Source organism: Rattus rattus, chromosome 11 (assembly GCF_011064425.1).
Source record: "Rattus rattus isolate New Zealand chromosome 11, Rrattus_CSIRO_v1, whole genome shotgun sequence".
In the NCBI taxonomy this organism is placed as follows: domain Eukaryota; kingdom Metazoa; phylum Chordata; class Mammalia; order Rodentia; family Muridae; genus Rattus; species Rattus rattus.
The window spans coordinates 15,230,302-15,246,490 of NC_046164.1; the positions used below are offsets into that span (position 1 = coordinate 15,230,302).

The 16,189-nt window shown below is 47.1% G+C and overlaps 1 protein-coding gene and 1 non-coding gene across 3 annotated transcripts in view; both read left to right on the top strand.

The window, feature by feature from the left end:
• Nucleotides 1-12,150: 12,150 nt before the first annotated feature.
• Nucleotides 12,151-16,189, top strand: part of Lrrc8c (leucine rich repeat containing 8 VRAC subunit C) — an 87,183-nt gene continuing 83,144 nt past the window's right edge. For both annotated transcript variants that reach the window (XM_032916213.1, XM_032916215.1), the window contains exon 1: nucleotides 12,151-12,381. The gene's annotated coding sequence lies outside the window, so the exon portion shown is untranslated. The remainder of the gene's footprint in view (nucleotides 12,382-16,189) is intronic.
• Nucleotides 15,341-15,472, top strand: LOC116912955. The gene has a single exon (XR_004389522.1). It is a non-coding gene; the product is annotated as a small nucleolar RNA SNORA36 family (small nucleolar RNA).

A 16,189-nucleotide genomic window follows, 5' to 3' on the forward strand; every position in this document is an offset into this window, starting at 1 on the left:
GACACAACCATACCACACAGCATTCAGTGCATATACACATGTCCACCAAAGTCTTAACATCCCAACACATTCACAAGCCCAAGCCCAAAGTCTTCTCTAGGACCTGAGGCAAGCTCTTAGTTATGAGCTACTAAAATAAGAAAATAAATAAAACCAAGGTCTGGAGAGATGGCTCTGTAGTTTAGAGCTGAGCTGCTCTCCTGGAGGACCTGGGATTAGTTCCAAGTACCCCATGTCAACTCACAGCCATGTGTACCTCCAGCTAGACAATCTGATTCTCTGTTCTGGCTCCTAAGGATGTTTAGATACACAGACATACAAGCAGACAAAACACTAAACAACAACAACGACCTCCAACACACAGCGGCACAGAGTAAGACATTAGCATTTCTGAAGGGATAGATGGTCTGTGCTGATGGCTGTCGGTACAGAGCTTGCTGTACAAGCATAAAGGCCTGAGTCTGAATGCAGCACCCAAAACGGAAAGAAAGGAAGGAAGGAAGGAAGGAAGGAAGGAAGGAAGGAAGGAAGGAAGGAAAGAAGGAAACAGAGTGCAGAGTCACATCCTCATAACTCCAGCACTGAGATAGACAGGAGGATCCCTCAGGCTTGTTGGCCAGATGGCCTTGCCAAATTTATGAGTTCCAAGTTCAGTGAGAAACCCTGTCTTGAAAAAAAATAAGGTGGAGAGCTGTGGAGGAAGATATTTGACATCAACTTCTGGTTTGCACACACACACACAAACACTCACACACTCACACACACACATTCACACACACACACACTCACACACATACACACACACACTCACACACACACACACACACACACACCTCACACACACACACACACACACACACACATACACACACACACACACACACACACACACACACACACACACACACACACACACACTCACACACACACACACACACACTCACACACGCCTCACACACACTCACAAACACATACACACACTCACACACACACCAACACATACACACACATACACACTCACACAAACACGCACGCACTCACGCACACTCTCACACTCACACACACTCACACACACTCACACACACAAACACACACACACACACACACAACTGGATCAAACTGAGGCAAGCATTAAACCCTGCAACTCTGTCTTATATTTGGGGCGTGTGGTATCACCATGTGTTTCAGGGTGTGTGGTATTACCACGTATGCGAGTGGCACTGGCATCGGGCAGCCCCATCTCTGTGGTGCTTCCAGCGACATCCACACAGCTGCTTTCCTGAGTGTCTCAGGGTTTCCGCTGCTGTGAGGAGACACCATGACCAAGGCAACTCTTACAAAGGCTTGCTATTTCACATCCTGGCATCTCTACATACTGGAGTCTTCATTTCAGCTTAGGCCTCACCCCAGTGGCTTCACATCTTGCCCTTTTAGGGCACTCCTATACCGCCTAACCTTGCAACACTCCCTTTAAAATGTTAGTGGAATCCCACATGATCCTGTAACTACAACATTCTGCATTCCTGCAAAGCTTGCATCATACGAACAATGCCATAGTCGGCTGCCAGTTTAGACAGTAGCTACCCCTAATCCTTAGATGACGGCAGCCTCTTAGGGCCTGGAAAACACTTCGTTGGACAGGCTTGTAGTAGCAAGGAGCCTCGAAGGTACTCTCTTCTCAAAGTCAAGGTGGATGCACAATTTAATGTCATGAATACTGCAATGGTTCGATTCAGATCAGTGCTGAAGCTCCAGTCTACAACTGTACAACACGTTGCACCTGATCTGCTCTGAAATGCTTCAAAATAACTTTCCCATTGTCCCGCTACACACAAACGTTTGGGACTTATCTCTCTTTAACAGCAGTAAACACTTCCTCAGGCACATCCTCCTGTCTCTCTTTCAAAACAATGCCTTCTCAAGCCAGACTGTACGTTTTTTAAAAATTCTTTTCTGCCTCTTGGTGGTCCTGATTATAAAAGAAGTAGCATTAGGAATTCCAAAGCCAGGAGCTGGAGAGATGGCTCAGCGGTTAAGAGCACTGATTACTTTTCCAGAGGTCCAGAGTTCAATTCCCAGCAACCGCATGGTGGCTCACAGCCATCTGTAATGAGATCCGATGCCCTCTTCTGGTGTGTCTGAAGACAGTGACAGTGTACTTATATGGAATAAATAAATACATCTTTTTAAAAAAGAAAGAAATCCAAAGCCTGAGTACTCGCTGCCTTGAAAGTTCCTCTTTTAGGACTGGAAATGTAGCTCAGCTGATAAGAGTGCTTGCCCAGAACACAGGAAGCCCTGGGCTTGGTCCCCAGCATAACATAAATAAGCATGGTGACTCTTGCCTGTAATCTTAGCACTTGAAAGTTATTGATAGGAGGATTAGAAGTTCAGGGTCCTCTTCAGCTCAGTTCAAGGGCAGCCTGAGATACACAAAACTCTGTCTCAAAACTAAAAAGAAAGCACTCTTTAATGCCAGCCCTTGGGAGGCAGAGGCAGGCAAATCTCTGTAAGTCCAAGGCCAGCCTGGTCTATACAAAGAAAACAGAGAGAGAGAGAGAGAGAGAGAGAGAGAGAGAGAGAGAGAGAGAGAGAGAGAGAGAGATGAAAATGAAGGAAAAGAAAATTCCTCTATCTAATTTTTGAGCCCATCAACTTTAAACTGGGACCCATTCAAAGTCTCAGGACTTGAGACATAGATACAATATAACCAGACTCTTTGCCAGAAACATAACATGAGCAGGCTCTAGTCCATTCCCCAATGGAATCCTCCTCAATAGAACCCCAGAATAGCTTTTGTCTTGTTTTTAACTTTAAAGATTAAACTGAAGGCCAGCTCTCTGCCATTGATCTATCTCCCCAGCCCTCGTTTTACTTTGTTTCGGGAGACATGGTCTCACTGAGATGCCCGGGCTACTCTTGAACCCACTCTAAAGCCCATTGTCCCAGCTAGTTTTAGGTCAATTGGACACAAGCTTTAGTCATCTGAAAGACGGGAACCTCAGCTGAGTAAACGCCTCCATAAAATCCAGCTATAGGGCATTTAATCTAAATTAGTGATTGATGGGGGAGAGCCCAGCCCATTGTGGGTGGTACCATCCCTGGAATGGTGGTCCTGGGTTCTATAAGAAAGCAAGCTGAGGGGTTGGGGATTTGGCTCAGTGGTAGAGCGCTTGCCTAGGAAGCGCAAGGTCCTGGGTTCAATCCCCAGCCCGGAAAAAAAAAAAAAAAAAAAAAAAAAAGAAAGAAAGCAAGCTGAGCAAGCCAGGGGAAGCAACCCAGTTAGCAGCATTCCTACATTGCTTCTGCATTAGTTCCTGCCTCCAGGTTCCTGTCCTGCTTGAGTTCCTGTCCTGGCTTCCTTCAGTGATGGACTACAGTGTTGACATGTAAGTCAAATAAACCCTTTCCTCCCCAGCTTGCTTTCTGGTCATGCAACATGTTTCACTGCAACGATAGAAACTCTAAGAATCAACCAGGATTGATTACCGATATTGCTGTCACAGACTTGACCATGTTTTCGGGAGGATTGTGGAAGGACTTTGGAACTTTGGGCTAGAAGAGCCATTGGTTGTTGAGAGCTCAGCGAGCTGTTCTGTGGGAGCTCAGAAGATAAGAATGTTGAGAGCTGTGCAGACAACGGAGGCCTGGCTTGTGAAGTTTCAAAAGGAAGCAAGGACTCTACCAGGCTATTTGTGTGAAGAATCTGTGTTGTCTGGTCAGCTGGAGCTGAAAAAAATCAGCATCACTGAGGTGAAATCTTCTGGGAAGTGTTTTTTTTTTGTTTGTTTGTTTTTGTTTTTTTTTTTGTTTGTTTATTTGTTTTTCAGAAGCTGTGTTCCAGAGACGGCCAATGTTGTAGCAAACTTCGTAGTATAAAAGTCACCCAGGTGGACTGGTTTTGAAGGCATGAAATCATAGAAAGCAGCTAAGGCTTGACACTGTGAGAGGCCAAGAAAGGACACTGGTGAAGGTACAGCTTTAGTAGAACTGAAATCCAAGGATTAAAGGGGCCATGCAGAGAAGTTGAGGCTCCGTACCATGAAGAGAGCCAGGACAGGCTCCTGTTAAAAGTACAGCCCAGTTGCACCAAAAGGCCCCAGTATTTTGGAAATGCCAATACTGTGGGACGACCATCCAGTCAGAGTCTAGAAGACAAGTTGTGTATGAAGATAGTGGGGCCAGAGGAGTGACTCAAGCCTGCTGGTGGAGCCCATCTGATCCTGAGTGAATCCCAGATAATTACCCAGTTTGGTTTGGATTTATGCAGATTTGGACCATGCCCTGGTTCTTCCCTCTTGAAGTAAAAAAAACATTTAATGTATTTTTGATTTTCCAGGACCCCACAATTGAGAGAGGAATTGGAGAGACTGAATTTTAAAAAAAAAAAGATTTTAGGCTAAAAAAGACTTTGGATGTTTTTAAAAAACTGGTTTTAAAGTGCTTGAATTTGTAAAGACTTTTAAAAAACTGGTTTTAAAGTGCTTGAATTTGTAAAGACTTTTAAAGTTCATAAAATGTTTTATAATGTGTTGTTGATGCTCATGTGTGATCTCAAGGATGAACAAAAAAGGAAAAACTGTGGCTTAACAGTGTTACGCTTAGTGTGTCAAGTTGACAAGGGCCAGTTGTCCGCTACATTTATGTCAACTTGACACAAGCTACAGTTATCTGAGAGGAGGGACCCTCAATTGAGAAAATGTTCCCATAAGATCCAGCTACAGGGCATTTTGCTATTTAATGGTTGATTGGGAGGACCCAGCCCATTGGGGGTGGTGCCATCCCTGGGCTGTGGTCCTGGTTCTATAAGAGAGCAGGCAGAAAAAGCCTGAGGAGCAAACCAGTAAGCAGCACCTTCCATGGCTTCTGCGTCAGCTCCTGACTCCAGGTTCCTGCCCTGTGTGAGTTCCTGTCCTGGCTTCCTTTGGTGATGAACAGCAATGTGGAAGTGTAAGCTGAATAAACCCTTTCCTCCCCAGCTCCTCTTGAGCACGGCATTGTACTGCAGCAGTAGAAACCCTAAGAAACCCAGATAGGGTTTGAACCTTGTGACATTCCGCCTCGGCTTCCTGAGTAGTTGGGATTCCAGATGGAGCTGTCAGGCTGAGAGGAAAGTCGTTACTTTCCATGGTCTACCAGCTTTCTGGCCTTCTGAGCACCCAGGTAAGATCGCCTACAGCCTTCTGAGGTCACCCATTTCTCCAAACTCTTCCGAATTCCTCCCACGACCCCAATGCCCAAGGATTGTGCGGACAGGCTCACTCAGCAGCGACCACACTTCTCCGGCCCTGGTTTTATTAGTCAGATGTTTTCACCTCGGTGACCAAAACATTTGTGAAAACAGAGTCAAAGAATTCTTTCTCTCCCAGTTTCAGGGCAAGCCTCAGTCCGCCATGATGAGGGCATGAGAGAGGAGAGCAGTTCATAGCAGCCTTGAAGCAAGACAAGTGGGTTACACAGTAAGAGGTCAGGGCAAAACACAATTGCCAGGAACATTGCCCTACTCACCGACTTCCTCCACATCCATCAAGGGAGAGACCTGTTCCTTCCTCATGCTAGAGCCCTCGTGACCTATCATTTGTGGAAACACACTCAACAGACACACTTGGGGACCTGGGTTACTAATCTGCTTTATCGATCTCCTTAATCCAATCATTTGACCATCAAAATTAGCCACCATACAACCGTCCTATGTTTATTGGAGGTTATTCAAAGATTATTTGGGTGTATCTTATGCTGAGAGTTTTGGAATGCAGACGTAGCTCGGTTCGTGGAGTACTTGTCTAGTGTGTGCAGAGTCCTGGGTGCTGTTCTCAGTACTGCACAAGTCTGGTGTGCTGGTGAACGACTGTCTGCAATCCCAGCCCTGGAAGGGTGGAGGCGGAAGGACCAGAAGATCATCTGTTGCTGTGGTGAAACACTGACAGAAACATCCATTTAGGCGAGGAAAGGGTGTCTATGGCTTATCAATCCAGGCACAGTTCATCATTAGGGAAACCAGCACAGGAACCCAGAGGCTACAACTATTTAGGGCCACTGCTCGCTCATTCTCGGACTCACTTGCTTGATCCTGCGTTCCTGCCGTGCTCCACGCCCTCCCCCGGCACATGACGAGATTCATCTTATTTGGACTCTGGTCTTTTTCTTTTTAAGTATTTCTTTTGGAAACAACCCCAACACAGAAACAAACACACACACACACACCACCGCCGCCAGTCTAATGTTAACTGTACTTTCTCTTTATTAGAATTAACTTTTAAAATTGTTGTTCTGCCACCGATTACTGTATTACTATATTATCCATAACCATCTCTAATGTCTGGATTCCAGTGCAGTGACACAGGCTGCCACACATTCCCTGCCACAGCTGAGAGCCACCCTCACTTACCTCCCACAACGGACCCCTGACACCTCTAAGCCTAACAAAGCCTTAAGGAAGCCCCTGGCACCTCCGATGGGTGGAGGTGAAAGTCTCACCAGGTAAACTGTAGGCTTGGCCCCAGCTGGACGCCAGTCTGCATAGGTGTGGCTCTCAACAGAAGGCCAGGTGTCCTTGAAAAGGGCTTGTTATAAGTCACAGAAGATGCCCTGTGCCTTCAGGAACTGAGGACAAAGCCCATAATCTAAAGAACCTCCCATATCCCTAATCACTTGCAATGAGGGGTTTGGGAGTTACAAGGCAGGAAACATAAATGAACATCAAAATGTGTGTTTCTTAGACCGTGGTGTGGTGGCTGTATCATGTGATAGCTGCTTACCTATCACTGGTTCACCTGAACAATGATTCTAGTCTCTCTCCCAGAGCCATACCTTAGGATCCCTCATTAACAAGTTTGCCTCTGGTTTGGCCTCACGCTCGTGGGTGGAGACGTGAGCTGTCAACTTCCTGCTCCTGCTGCTTACTGCCATGAAGAATTCTTATCCCTTGGGAACTGTAAACCTGGGTATATGTTCTTCTGTAAAAAAATTAAATTAAAAAATTTCTCAAGTTCCCATCTCATCAGCGGTTTACATTTAAAGGGTAAGCAGTAAGACCACTGTGCAAGCATGTTTGGGGTGAGCACCACTGGGAGAGTGTAAATGAATGCAATTTCAAACACTACTGAATGAGCCCAGGTGGCTTAGTGGCCAGAGGTGCTGTCTGTCACACAGGCCTTGTGACCTGAGTTCAGTCCCTGGATCCACAAGGACCCTGAGGAACTGACTACCTAAAACAGCTACACAAAGCTGTCCTCTGACCTCCACATGTGTGCCGTGACATATGTGCAACCCACATGCACACGCACAGACATGCACACATACACACAAGCACACACACAAGCACACTCGCACACACATACGTGCACATGCACACACACACATACATGCAAGCACACACACAAGCACAGACACACACGCACTGTGTTTTAAAAAGAAAATAAAACTTAAAAGAACTACTGAAAAGTCACACCACTAATAGTCAACGGGTTCACTTCTAAAACACCTATTTTCTTTCTTACAGGATTGAGAGGTTGCATCTAACCTTGAAGTCAGAGGTGTCTTGGTTCACATCTAGCTCCCTCCGGGCTGTGAGACCTTTGGTTAGCTAGAAGAGTTTAATGGGGTTTGACTCTGTCACTCAGAGACGCTAACACTATTTCATGGGTGGCCATGGTGGTTTTAAATAAGTCAATGCATGTGAAGCTTCTATTGAGTCCGCAGTATGTATCCCACACATACTAGTGCAAAATCATTTCCAAGGAAAGTTCACAACATGGACTGGCCGAACAATTCTCTTGTAAAAGGATTTGATCTAGAAGTGGTTCTCTTCATTCTTATCCCCCACCCCTATGTGTCTGTGTGTGTCTGTGTATGTGTGTCTGTGTGGTATGTGTGAATGTGGTGTGTGTGCTCGTGGTATGTGTGCTGGGTGTGCTCATGGTGTGTGCTCTCTATATGTATGTAGTGTGTGTGTGTATATGCTATATAAGTATTATGTGCATGTATGTAGTATGTGTGCTGTGTGTGTATGCGTCTGTGTGTGTATGTAATGTGTGAGTGTCTGTGTGTGGTGTGTGTATCTGAGTGTGTGCATGTGGTATATGTGCTCTATAAGTATGTAGTATGTACAGTGTATATGCTATGTATGTAGTATGTGCATGTATGTATGTAGTATGTTGCTGTGCATGTCTGAATGTGTGTATACTGTAAGTGTATGTATGTATGGTGTGTGTGTAGGTGTGTGTACGTGTGTGTAGGTACTCCTTCCACTGTGGGTTTCAGGAATCCAGCTCAGGCTTACGCAGCACTTTTACCAGCTGAGCTGTCTCCTGCCCTGGATCTAAAGTTTTAAAGTCTCTTATTTTTAGGTCATTGGGCCCATTGCTTTTAGGTCACTTGTCTGGTGCACATTCAGCTGCCATTACCACGTGACCTCCCAGGGAACTTCCTGTCCTTCCTGCTGTTTTAGTGGTTTGCTGGTGCAAAGTCAGGGATTTCAAAGCTGTAGCTCAAGGTGGAGTTTTATCATGCAGCCGGAATTCGCTAATGTGCTTTCCTGGTTGCAACAATGTTAACAACTGAAATTCAAAATAGGATGTTTTCTATTCAGTTCCTTCTCAGACTCTTTCTCTAACCAGAAAAAACCTGGGTAGCAGATACATTGAGTGGAGAGAAGATTCTGAGTAAAACCCTACTGGTGGTTTTGACTGAGAACTTAAAACTTTACTTTCGTTATTACCAGACAGGATCAACTGTCATTGAAAGCAAGACAAAACAAGAATAGCAGTTCACCCTGAAGAGTAATTCCAGCATTGAAGAAAATCAGATGTTATAGCCATACGTGTACAAAATACTTAATTTTAGTGTAACTTTTAAAGTGAGATTAAGATTTCTGAAAGTTATTAAGTTAATATACCAAGTATCAGGTGTCATTGTGTCTCTTTCATACTTAGTTATTATATTATAATAACTATTATATTATATTAATAACTATAAATTATTTGCTAGCTCCAGAATTCTGACTTCAGAGCCTACGCTGGAGTTATATTGAAGGACTTGGTATAAACTGAAGTTGGAAATCACATTAGGATTTCATAGAAGGTCCTAGGCTAAGTATTGATAACAGACATGAAGATAAAGATACAGTCGCTGCACAGGACAGCCCTAGACTTGATGGTGAAGCAGATACGTAAAACTAAACGCTGTGAGAAGACAAAGAAGAAATATATTTTCCAGGAAGGTGAGGCACCTGGCAGAAAGTGATTAATTATGCCTTGGAAGAACAATAACAGTTTAGGGAATCTTTTTTCCTGTAGCCAACAATAAAACGATACAACATTACCGTTCCCTCACCATCTACAAGATACACCCTAACCTCACCTTATCCCTCAAGAGTGGTCTGGGAAAGGGCTGAAGTTCAAAGGTGAAGAAGCTAAGGACCACATACCTAGTCACACAGGATTTGAGCCCAGATGTGTACAGTTCCTTAGCCTTGTCCAGTCCAGAAACACCCATTCTGCTTCTCTATTACAATCTGCAGGTAAGATAAAAAGACAACACAGAATCCCAGGCCTACCTACCAACCAGCAGCCTCTTCTCTCACTGAGCTGGAATCCCAGTTTGAAGACGGGGACTTCCAATTTCATGTGTTTGCCAGATTCCCTCATCCGTGACTTATGAACACCCGAGAGTCAAAGAAAGAGTCCTCATGCTTTTTCTGAGACCTTCTGGATCCAGCACTCACATGCTGACTGGCTGATCGCTGACCACCCCCACCCCGCGTTTTTATGAGGAGCTTGATAAGTATGTGGTTGTGAGTTAAGGTAACTGGAGTGAAAAGGCTAGACTTGGTGTCTGTAAGCTAGCCAAAGGGGAGTTATGACCATAGCAGTATGGTGTTGTGGCTTTTAGACTAGTAACTCCCCATGTTTAACGTGCATCATCAACCCTCTGTGTACAGTTGCAGAATCGTCCTGACTACCCTGTTGGATCATCACAGAGGAGCTCAGACAGCAGCTCTGGAGCCATGTGATGGAGACATACACAGCTCATTTCCCAACTTTAATACGGTAGCTATTTTGCTTCTCAGGGTAGCAAAGAGTAATAATTTCAACAACTGACCTCATGCTTCGAGTGCTAACAAACTAAAGTGCTTGGTTCCTCTCCTTGGCGCTTCACACACATTACAGAACTCTCCCAGCACCCTGCAGGACTGTACCTAGATGACTGATGGGGATGTGTAAGAAGGAGCGCAGTCCACCCTTGAACCTACAGAGGGAGGGCAGAGACATAAGCCCATGGCACCTTCACCAACTATCTAGGGTTTGCTGTATGCTTGGTAGTGGGCTGACCGGATCTCAGCTCACAGTCAGGGTGCTAATGAGAGCAGAGAATGCTGAAGCACCCTGGAGAGGTTTGGAGGACAGGACACTGTGTGGGAGGTTTTCAACCTTAGGAGTTGCTTTTCTGAGATGTGTGCCTACCTTTTTGCTGTTCTGGTGATCCAAACTCAAGGCCTTGAGACACGAGCGAGCCCTGAGCTATACCCACACCCCAGTCTCTGAGGTAGAACATTTGAGTTTAGACCTAACTCGAGTTACGAGTATTTTTGCATCTATCTGCTGCCTTACAAGGTACTTGGATCTCTCCCACCCCTCTCCCTTTCTTAAAGCAAACTACTAAAAGCCAGTTTCTGCCTTTCCCCCAGAGACACAAACCTCTTCTGCTTCTTCAGTAGAACACCCCACCCTAGGTTGTTGGCTTGTCTAGGTTAATGAGGCTGGTACACTAGTGATTCCCCTAAGGCCCCAAGGGCTTTAAGGTTGCCAACAACTGCATTGGGAGTAGAGACAGTGTAGTATTTTATTCTGTAAGCAGGAAGAACAGTTAGGAGCCTGAGGGCAGGGGATAGGCATTTCTCCCCCCCCAACCCCCCTGCTTCTTTTCTTTTTCTTTTCTTTTTTTTTAATCGTGGCTTGGGAAATGATTGCCTTCTCTAAACTCATCATACAGGGGCACACAAATTTAGTTAATGGCTGCTGGCTGCCTGTGTCTGTCCGCTGCTCTTCTGTATCTCTCAGACTGCCAGGACAGAGTAATTCTCTATCCACCAAGTGCTCTGAGGACAGCCAGCTGGTTATTGACAAGCACTCACTCTCTGATGACTACTACAGTTATGTTGTCTGCACTCCCCCCTCCCCCGCCCCGCCCCCAATAGGCAAATTTTCTTTTTAGGGAGCCACCAGCTTTCAAGATGTCAGTTTGTGCTTTCGAACTGTAATTGGGCAGAGGGATAGGAGGAGAAACCCACAGTTCAGATCAATGGGTAGGAGAGAAGCCCTCCCCTACACCGTCTAAACAACAGGTGGTTTGGGGCACAGTGTTAACTCTTTTGCACACACACACACACACACACACACACACACACACACACACACACCATCCCCACCTCTGCCCATACAAAATCGTAGGCGGAGTTTTCAGACGGAATGGCACCTGCTGCTCAGAGCCCAGAAGCCCATCTTGCAGGGTCCCTCCTGCTTGCGGGACACCAGGATTGTCCAGGGGCTTGGGGCTTTGTAAACTATGGACATCGGATAATTTTTTGTTCTCCTCTGTTCCCTTCAGTATATCCCACCGTCCCCTCTCCACCCGCTTCCAGGACCTTTCACTCTCTGGGGAGGGGTGATCTCCATCCTGACCCTCTGGGAGGTCCCAGGAGGGCTATTTTTAGCAGCGGCCGCTCTGCTTCAACTTAGCCCGGGGAGGAGCTGCGGTGTAAGAGCGGATGACCGGCTCACAGAAGCCACCGGCTTTTTGGCATTGTTAGGGTTGCACACAGGAGGCAGAGGACCGCTCTTCCCTGCTGTGCCAGCCAGGTGGGCGGCTCCGAACAGCGCGACCATCCAGCGGCGTAGAGGCTTGATTTCCCGGTGCGGAACGTGGGGTTCCGCGGCCCGCCCAGCGCAGGCCCGCCAGCCTAGACGCCTGGTGGTCTCCGCAGAGGAGGAAGTTCCCGGGCACTGCTGCCTGCGTCACAGCGGGGCTGGCACCGCGGCGGCGGCTCGGCAGCCGGCGGCGACCCTGGGGCTGGGCGCTGGGCGGCGCTGGCTGCCGCGGGCCAGGCGGCGCGCGGGGCGGCGCTGGAGGCGGCTCCGCTCGCAGGCGGGGAGGCACCGGGGAGGAGGAACAGGGCTGCGGAGCTGGGGCGTTAGCTGCGTCCCGGCTCAGAGCCCGCGAAGAGGACGAGGACCGAGGCGCCGCCGCGTCCGTGGCCGCAGCACTCTGGTCGCGACAAGCCATGAGCAGCGACGCCACGGTCGCTGGCCGTCGCTGAGCCCAACCCGGACACAGCTCGCCGCGCCCTGGCATCCTGTTTTGCGGACACCCTCGCCCCCAGAGGTAAGGACTGGGGACCCATGGAGGGATGGAGAGGGACAGCCAGCACCCTGCCACTAGGTTCGGTTCTCTGGGCGCGCCCCAGCCTGGACCCAGCCTCGTTCGCGTCTCTGCCTCCCCAGAGCTCTGGGACAGGCACAATGTGGTCGCCTGCCCGGCATGCGGTCGGGGTATCCGGCTAACACCAACCCCACCCAGCCCACGCGGGCCCTGGTGTACGCGCCAGGGACACCCCCCACCCCCCCAGCCGGGCGACCTGTACAGCCTGGCCTCCGCAGGTTCTGGGTACTGGGGGAGGGGCGCACTAGGAGAAAAACGCGGTCGCCGCAGGGATGGCCCGGGCGATTCTCCTTCCCTACCTTCAAAACCCGGGAGATGCTGGGGCCTGGTTTTTCTGCTCTTCTCCCCAACCCCCCTCGCCTCCCTGGAAGAAGCCTGAAGTTACACTTTTTGAGAAAGGAGGGGGAAAACCGAAGGTCTCCATAGGGATCCAGCGAACAGCAGTCCGCTCACCTGCAGGTCCAGAGGGGCGGGAGGGGGCTGCTCCGCATCCCAGGACCCTGGAGGCTAGGTGTCTAAGCCAGCTCTGCGGCCAGGACCTCTGCCTTCAGCCCAAACGGAGCCTAGCAGGCTCTTGGTTTTCTCTGGTTCCCAGCATAGAGGTGTTTGGGATGGAGTTAGCCCCTAGGGAGCCTTAGGGTGTGCTCTGTAGACGCCAAAGCCTTTCTTTTTCCAGCAGCTAATGCATCCCTCCCCCCACACTTGGCTGTGTACCTCAGATTTCAGTTATTTAAAAACCCTTCGAGTTACCTTTCCTTGCAACATCTCAGCCAACACCTAGTTTCCCATGCTTATGCGGATGTTTTATTAGAGGGTGAGGGCAAAACTTCACTGAGTTTCCAATTCCTTAAGCATTTTAAACTCACAACAAATTAGTTAGGGAACATTTTCGGGATCCCATCCTCCTTAAAGTGAAAAATAAGACTAATTGATCTTTGTGGGAGTGCCCGGGTTTGGCTGGGAGAGCCTTATTGCCCGTTAGAGGTGCTGTTTCACTTCTTCAGACTGCAGTAGCGAAAGAAGTGTGGCCTTAGCTAACGGTCACATTTCTGCCGAGTATGCAGTGCTTTACTGAAGCTGGGACAAGGATTTAGAGTGGACCAGTATTAAGATGCCACCTTGGTGACAGGGGAAATAAAAGTGATTTTTTTTTAAACCGCTTGTTTCATGGAGTTCTGCAACACTGCCAGCACCAAAGCTTTATACACACTTCTCCTTATTTTCTGATGATTTGTAGAAAGCCACCAAGCCTGGTTGTAACCTGAATTTAATAGACTTTTACTCAGATTTGCGTCCCACGAGAAATAGGTGGGCAGAGCTATCAGATTAGGTCTACATGTCTCTAGTCTATGATACCTGAATTTCTAAGGACTTAAGACCAACTGGGAGATGTGGGGGAGGGTGATTTGCAAGTACAAACATTTTCTTCTTTTATATTCTAGACAGCAGGTGGGGGCCACCACCTCAATGTCTGTAAAAGGTGGTACGCGTAATTAACCATTTCTCATAAGTAAAGCTAGGGATTGAGTCTGAGGCTTTGTCTGTGCTAGACAGTCTATCAAGTGAGTTACGTACTCAAGAAGTGTTTTTGTTTTTTTTTTTTTAAGGGAGGCTTTTTAGTAAAGAAAATGTTGTATGAACTCTAAGAGAAACGAACAGTTTGATGCTTGGGTAGAGTTTCTCCTTTTAAAAACAATTCAGAGTCAGAAATATTTTAACTCCAAATGCCCAGTTTTTATCAAATTATTATGTTTGATTGACTGACTGAGACAAGGTTTCTTTGCATAACACTGGCTGTCTTGGAACTCGATCTCTGTAAGACCAGGCTAGCCCAAACTCAGAAATCTGCTTGCTTCTGCCTCTGGAGTTCTGGGACTAAAGGCAGTGCTTGCCTATGACGTTTAAATCTTCTGTAGTATTTTAATCTGTAGTCATTGGCACCTCCGTCATAAAGCCCAAGCTTAAAGAGAAATGAGATAAAAGTTATACTTCTTTAGCAAGGCTTGTCTTAATGATTTGATGACATCACTGCTTTGTAAACTGACTGGCCTGGTATCTCTCCCATCTTAAGAGAGATGGCGCTGCTGTACCCATTTTATAGAATGGAATTCAGAGTTTATGACTTGGCAAATGCCTTGCAGCTAGAATATGCTAAATGAATGCAGACGGCACCTTAGTGCTTGCCTTTGTTTGTTTTAAGGCACTGCCTTGCTTTGCTGCCCAGCCTTGCCTCACAGTCCTGGCAATCCTCCTGCCTCAGCCTCCTGAGTGATAGAATTACACTGCCTCTGGCTCTCTTTAGTTCTCAATGTTAACTTTTCTCCACATTATCCAAAGGCTTCCTCCTTTTCCCCCCTCTGACCTAAATATGTTTTTAACTAACCATAACACCTGCACAAGAAAACAGAAATTAAAAGTAACCTCTCCAGAGTTTGCCATGCCCAGGTTGATGTGCAACAGAGTTTGGATTTTGAGTAAGGACACTCTATTTCCGAAGCCCATGTTCTTTGGACTGATTGCAACTAAATGAATAATTTGAAACGAACCAGTGGGCCATTCTGTCCTCTCCCATCAGCTGCTCTTGGCAACAGTGTCTCATGGACCTCACATTCCCAGGATTTGGCCTGTCTCTAACCTTGGTTCATCTGTGAACACATTTGCCGTTACTGTGCAGGTGCCATGGAGGTGTCTTTGACTCCTCTTCTTTTAAATATAATGGTAGCCAAGCATGGCTAGACATCCCTGAAATCCCAGCACTCAGGAGGCAGAGGCAGGAGGATTGTTACCAGTGTGAGGTGGGCTTGGTCTTGGCATTGTGAGTTCCAAAGTGGTCTGGGCTCTACAGTGAAGGCCTTTCTCAAAAATAAACAAGTAAATAAAATATAAAGATATATCATAGTAACCCCAGAGTGTTGAGTTCAGTTCAGGGCCGCTTCCCTGTTCTGTTAATTAAACTTTGGGACATTGAAAGTGACTAAGAGAAATGATTGAATAGAGAATATTACTCTATTCATAGACTTCTTAGCCTACACACACACATACACACACACACACACACACACACACACACACACACAAAGATATATCATAGTAGAAGATATACATTGTTTTAAATTGGCAGGGCATACAGAGTGTAGCCCCAGGTTAGAGTAGTTGCCCTGGAGTTCTGGCTGCACTGAAAGATAGGTGTTCAAAGGCTCTCAAATAAATGACTGAAGTACACTGAGCCCTGGTTTCCTTGTGTAACGGAGTTTTAGAGCCTACCTCACTGCGTGCATTAGATGAAGCTGGGCGTGTAGAGACAGCTCCCTTCTCCTAGCGGATGAACAGTAAGGATTCCATCACTGCAGGCTGTCTGGAGCTGACTGAGATCTCTGCCTTCGGTTTTGGTGTCATTTACTGGAAGGTCACAGGCTCAGTCCTCCCACGGCTACCGTTGGGTTAAATGTGGGGTTTTTTTGGTTTTTCTGTTGTTGTTTTGTGTTTAACATATCTAACTTTTGAATCACATCCTTTCTCGAAGGCTTGCGTTAGAAACATGCACTCACCTTTTTGAGTATGTTTCTTTGTTCTGAGCCGCACATTTTAGAGAATTTACCGGAGCTGTTTCAGTGGCTTGGAATGTGTGTGCTTTGGCAGACAGACTTTCCTGTGTCTGCCGCTCCAGGTCTCTCAACCTTGCTTATCTCTCAAGGCCTGTGACAGTGCCGGTATCTCCCGGGCACACACCCCGCCCTCAACAGTAGACAAC